Source organism: Pagrus pagrus, assembly GCF_965226575.1.
Source record: "Pagrus pagrus genome assembly, chromosome: 5".
NCBI classification, from domain to species: Eukaryota; Metazoa; Chordata; class Actinopteri; order Spariformes; family Sparidae; genus Pagrus; species Pagrus pagrus.
This window is the reverse complement of record NC_140189.1, coordinates 35,623,555-35,630,057: the sequence shown is the minus strand read 5'-3', so window position 1 is coordinate 35,630,057 and position 6,503 is coordinate 35,623,555. Positions and strand designations below refer to the sequence as shown.

Genomic DNA, 6,503 nt, shown 5'->3' with positions numbered 1-6,503 from the left:
CTAGCACTAGCTTCCATTGTTGCTAGGCTACGTCCTCGTGCAGTACACAGAGGGCTCCCCTCCCGCGGTGGGCGTGGTTCCAGCGCCTCTAACTGACACGCCCCCAGCGTTTCACAGCAGAGAGAAGTGCTTGTTTTTCCATGATGTTGAGACCTAATTTTATATACTTAGCAATTTTTTTAATCTTTCAAATTTGGCTCAGTGGTCAATGATACATGCTACTGTGGTGTGGCAAACTCATAACACAATTTTTTTGCTGCTTTACACGCACTTTAAGGAATAGCTCACCCCAAGATGTAGTCAGTGATGACCCCCCCCCCCCCCCCCCCCCCCCCCCCACATAAAAAAAAATTCAAATCAAATTGTTACAAACATTGGGTCCTTTTTATTATGCTGTCTTATGCTTCCTCTCTCCTCCCATGACCTGGAAATCTTTCCCCCGCCATCATGGAGGATCTTCCAATCCTTGATGGATGGAAGGAGAAGGCAGGTGTGTCCTTGCTTGCATCTTTCTCACATCCTCGCTGGGAGTAGCTAAGACGCAAGGAGACATATCAGCATAATGAAAAGCATCCATTCGTGTGCTGCTTTCCAGACAACTGGGAACTCGAACTTTTCCGACCTCCTGCTAGAAAAAGTACAGTGGAACACCACTCGAAGTCGGAGTTCCTACTTGTAAACTTGACGCAAATCCATCTACTCTTCACGAGGGAGCAGTCGTCTGAGTTCTCTCCATGGGGAGGGGGTAGGATGTATTAATAGACTACAGTATTTGTATTCGGCTGCGTCACACATACGCTAATGCAGGCGAATGAATATTACCTGCTGGTGCTGAATGTGGACTGAGCAAGATGTGAGGTGCACTGAACTCAGTTTGCAGGAAGTTTGAGGGGTCAATCAATCACACATGTATTTGCTATTGGTGCACTGGCATCCCCGGCTCCCCCAGCTGCATGTCGAAGTGCAGGTCGCTGGTTCAAATCCCCGGTCCCCCGCAGCTGCATGTCAAACTGTCCTTGAGCAAGATACTGAACCCCAAGTTGCTCCTGATGAGCAGCTGTCACCCTGGATGGCAGCCTCAGCCATCACTGTATGAATGTGTTGTAAAGTGCTTTGAGCGGTCTGTAGACTGGAAAAGCGCTGTAGAAATGCAAGTCCATTGTTACCATTGGTTCGCCAGTCAAAGTTCACTAAAGTTGAAGTCTACGTGAAGCCAAGATGTGGATTTGTGTCGTCACCAGATGCAAATGTTCTTTTTCCACACAGCCACATAGAATGGAAGTGAATAGGAGGCAGATGCTTTCATGTATGCGTGACTGCGGCCTTTGGCTAGTACAAAAAAACTGAATTTGGGCTCCGAGAAGTGTTCATTCAGGTGTTTGCATGCGACGGCTTTACGAACAAAATCTGGCATCGCCACTCCTTTGATTAGTTATGTGACCCTTAATCTTACACTACTCAGAGATAGATATGCGTTTCACTTATTGTGACATCTGAATTTTTATTTTGTCCCCAAAAATAGACATTTTATTGCATATCCATGCACAATATACACTCATCCAACCCTTTTAGTTATACGTGCAACACAGACTGGCGCTCCCCTTTATTAGTGGAAGATTTTAGATTCATGGGGAGGCAAAAAGTCTCAGTACTTCAGTCTACACAAGATGCTACTGTAGTGATGCTTCTTTGGCAGAATGTTAGAAGCAGTGACGACACTTATTTTAGTGAACTCCAAGACCTTCTGACCACCAAAACTGGCTTGCTACAGCTTTGAATACCAGAGGCTACCCAACTATGCTTCTGCAGTCTAACTCCAGTGCACTAGAGGAAGATATCAAAAGCTAAGTGTAATGTCTCCATTTCAGATTATGCTGCTCCTTCGGAGTCCCCAAAAAAGAAAAAAAAAAAAAAAGGGATAAAGTTGAGCAAAAGCAGTTTATTTTGCTTCTTTGATGACAAGTCCAGTTTAATTTGGTGCAAATCTGGCCTCTAGTCAAACACTGAGGGATGAGCCGAGTCATTGCTACCAGGAGGACCAAAGACAAAGCCTTGACTTCTATTGATAGGTTGTGGGTACGTCCACGTCTCCATACATGCAGTCTTCCTCTAGAGCCAGATTGTACTTGCTTCCGATTCCTCCTTTGTAGGCGCTTGTTACAATCCTGAGCCAGCCCTTCTCACCCTAGAGAAAGAAGAAAAAACACACAATCTCAACGTCACTTGGATCATAAATCAAGCACACCCACTGCATTTCATTCCAACATCCAATTTTTAAATGCCAAGTTTAAAAGCTACTGAACCATGCAGGGACTGAGGCCATTGAGTTACTACATGATGACTCACCCACGGCTCTCCCCACGAGTTACGCACAATCCAGTATTCAGTGCCATTTTCTACTCCCCAGCCAGCGACCGACAATGTGGTTGATGTCAGGACTGTCGATGTACTCCGAGTACAGGCCCCCGCTGTAGGAGTCTAGTTTCTCTGTGGCCATGATTCCACAGCTGAAGGGAGAACAATTCAATTTGTGAATTGAGAGCAGAGGAAAGTGATTTGGCATTTATAGCAGTTGCTGGTCGAAAATGTGATGGGATTAACCAGCGTCAAACTCTGTGGAAAAATTTTGAAAACTGAGATGAAGCAAAACCACTAAAAAAAGTGTAACTCTTTAAAACCTGATTGGGACGCTAGTGTAGATTTCTGCCATCATATCATCCCGTCCACCGATGGCTCCAAAGTCACCTACTTTCCACAAAGTGTAGTTCTGCACAATGTTGCACTTCCCAAAAGTTGTACAATTCCACATGAATTGAACGGTTTGCATTCTGAGAAGAGGACGAGTTAGTTTAATAGAAAGTCTCATGAATGAACTGAAAGGGCAAACTTCTGCCGAGTTCTTACTCTGGTCAATAGCCTGGTAGTTGTTGCAGGTCTCGTCAGGGATGCCATGTTCGTGAGTGTACTCCCACACACCTCCGTGGTCTCCTCCGTGACAGGTGCCGGACTCAGCGCAGTCCACCACGTGTTGGACAGAAATGTAAGCAGATGGCCACGCTCCTCTCCGCTTTATGTTGATACGATCTATGAAGCAGAAAAGAAAGTTCCCCAAAAATGCATTTTTTGCCTTGGAAAAGCTCATCTCAAGTCTCAAATGTTTTTATATCAGGAGGTTCCCATCTGTTATTCAGTCACACAACTTAATCTACATACCATTCTTGGGAAATAGTCAGATTTGCCCCCAGTAATGTCCAAACTCGGGAGGAGAGTTAGCCGTGTACACTTTTGTAACAATGTTAAGTTAAATCTTTGGTTACACGTGGACTTAACCTTCACAGTGCAACAGATCCAAAATGTCTAGAGCCAGCAGTAAGACTAGAATCAGGGGACTGGCTGTGTTGAGTTATTCAAAAACTTTTACAAGTGATTAATATTTGAGATTTTCCAAAAGGTACTTTTAAAAACCAGTTATGCTGCACCAATCACTTTCCACTTCAAGCTTCACATTTAGCACAACCACAGATGAAGGGTACCAATCGTCAGAAGTAACTGACATAAAGAAAAGTATTTGCCAGTAATGTTACCATTCATACTGAATCATTTTGGTCTAAAAGGTTTTTCCTGAAATTTTAATGAAGGTGAGCAGAATTCATATGGAGTGCTCCAGACTCTGGTCTTTTCTAGAAGCTTCTCTGCAAGAAGTTTGATTTCAGATATATTGAACTAATAAATACTTCCTTTGAAAAGCATTGCCAGCATGCATTAACAGTTTCTCATACATGTGGCTGTAGATTTCAAATGCAATTTTCAAACACTAGAAAAACGCTTTCAACAGATCTTTAACAAGCTGGAACAGGGAAAATCTAACCCACCATTGCACTGGTGCTGCCATGAGCCCAGCAGGAGCCGCAGTACTGAGGGATGTGCTGGTTACGAGTTGTACTGGCATAGTTGACGCCATCTACATTCCTCCAGTCCCAGGACTTTGGCAGCTCACGGAGGTCCACAAATTCTTGAGGACGAGGTGCAGTTCTGAGGGGATTTTAGTTCCGAGTCATTTTACAAGCACGATGACACGATGTCTTTTAGGGGAGCAGGTTCATGGAAACACTGTCACTCTAAAATACACATCATGCATCTGGGGACAGTGAGGCAGAAGCAAAAAGACAGCCATGTGCTGACTGCAAATTAGTAGAGACTGAGGCATTTGATCACGTATGCATAGGAGCCTTGTGATACGATTGTATAACAGAAGATAAACACACAGGAAGCTCCAGAAATGAAGCACCAAGAAGTGAAACAGGCAACTCACTTTACTCCAAAATTGGCATCCCTGGGCACCGGCTGGTAACAACTCGGCCTCTTGCTAAAAAAGTGTCCTGCTGAAACAGCAGGAGTCAGGAGCATAAAAATAGAAAAGACAAAGTGAGCCATGTTGAGCCACAGAGCCTCTAACATCATGACACAAACCACTTCGGTTTAGTATAAATACCTCACTGACCGACAGACAGAGAGAGAGCAGGCCTGCTGCCTGTCATCAGGCTAATCAGGCTTTATTGATCTGACCTGGGATTCGCTCTGCTCCAGTGCAGGTTGTAGTGGAGAAGATGAGTGAACACATTATATCAGATTAGATGGAAACAGCCCAAACTAGCCTTGCAATCCTTCTCAATGAAAGACAGTTACATTTTCCCAATCGTTTCATGTTTCAAAAGTCTTAATCTGTGAAATAAATACATTTAAAAGACATGTTATTCGGGAACCAGATCTCCTGAATACTTCAATAATCAGGATTAAACTGTTAATTCAACATGATGTAATTTTAAATGTAAAAAGGAAAGACAGTAGCTGTTTACATGGACAATATTCTTTCATTTGTTCTGACTGAAGACTTCTGGTAACTGTTTACATGGGGGGAGATTAAGTGTGTCTGGCGTTCACATGCAACAAGTAATATAATGGGAACAGCTGTGTGACATGTTACGTCATGCATTCCTCTTCCTCCTCAGATATTTTGTCTCTTCTGGTGCATTTGATCAGCTCCCTGTCCTGAAGATATAGATACTATCATCGTTTCTATGACGTTGTCTCACAGTTCTGATTAAACACAAACTCTCTGCAGTAAACCAGTTCACCTTAGAAGCCGCCATCTTGGGTAAGTGGAGAAATGTACTTCAATACACATTTACATCAAGACAGTGGGCAGACAATAATCAGGTTATATAGTTTATATGGGACAGTATTCATTTTGATCCATTAATGAAAAGGTTAAACTTTCCCTCTGCAACCGGTTGTTTGGGCCTGTTTATTCTGAATAAGGTGTTTGGAGCATTGTTTTTTCTGTCTGGGCTTTTAAACATACATTTACATTACATTTAGGGCAAACTGATTATAATCTGAATATCAGGCTCCATGTAAACACAGACTGTCATCTGGAACACAACCGGTGCAACACAAAGCTCATTAACTGACAGTCAAAACCATTTTGTAAAAGTAGAGCTGTAGTGTGAGAAAACAGCTTAACAGATACAGAAATCACATTGTGTTGCTTTACGATTACTTGTGTATTTTATATTTATGTATTTATGTCTTATGTTGTATTTTAATAGCTGCTGCAAAGTGAGATTCCCTTGAAAAGGTAAGTAAAGTGAGGCAAAGTGAAAACATTTTGGCTGCTGACATTCTTTATGAAAAGCAGTCTGCGGAGTTTTCTTGGCCAAAATGCTTCACAGCTTTTTTCCATAAATTTCCATCCTGATTATCAGCAGAACAACGGAAGTCCAAAGTCCAACAGATTGCCTCCAATTCAGTGTCATTGTGAGGACATTGATATTCTGGAGTAGCTGTGACTGCAGATTGATCTTCAGATGTTATGTTACTTTAAATCTTTGTTAGGAAATAAACAGTCCCTCACAGCAGTGTTTGGTTCCATTAATTCAAAAGATTTCTTTTCAAAAGACGTTTTAAAGTTATATTGATGCATTAATCCTTGACAGAAGCTCATCATTATGTTGCCTCAGTCCCACGTGTCACTTTCTGTATTTTGTTGATGCCTTCGCAGCCTCTGTGATAACAAAGACTTTATCAGGCTTCGCTGTGAGACCGCAAACAGAGCATGATGCTAATTGACTGCCTGCCATCCTCTCCCATCTGCAGGAATAGAAAGTCATATTTAATGCGTTGATTAAAATCTAATCCCTCCGTGTGAGTAGGAGATGAAAGTAATTTTCGTGTAATGGAGACTATTAATATTTAGATATAGAAAGGAAACCAGAGCCCAGATTTGCAATCAGCTGGAGGATGGTAAATGATATTTACGGCTGCCAGTGAGCTGGAAACCAAAGCGTACAATGCAAATAAGTTTGACTCTGTTCCAATTAACATTTTTCTTTCTTTCTTCCTGAATATGAATGTATGTTTTTTACATGTCTTTATAACAAGACCCTCTCGGTTATCATGGATCAGGTTATTTATCATTTATCGACAGGCTGTTGCTCAAAAGG

The 6,503-nt window shown here is 42.3% G+C and overlaps 1 pseudogene across 1 annotated transcript; it reads right to left on the bottom strand.

Moving 5' to 3' along the window:
* Window positions 1–1,925: 1,925 nt before the first annotated feature.
* LOC311257048 (cathepsin Z-like) lies at window positions 1,926–4,487 on the bottom strand (annotated as a pseudogene). The gene is made up of 6 exons (XR_014624890.1): window positions 4,313–4,487; window positions 3,869–4,032; window positions 2,905–3,084; window positions 2,679–2,828; window positions 2,347–2,507; window positions 1,926–2,185 (listed from the first exon to the last, which is right to left on the bottom strand). The product of XR_014624890.1 is annotated as a cathepsin Z-like (transcript).
* Window positions 4,488–6,503: the final 2,016 nt, after the last annotated feature.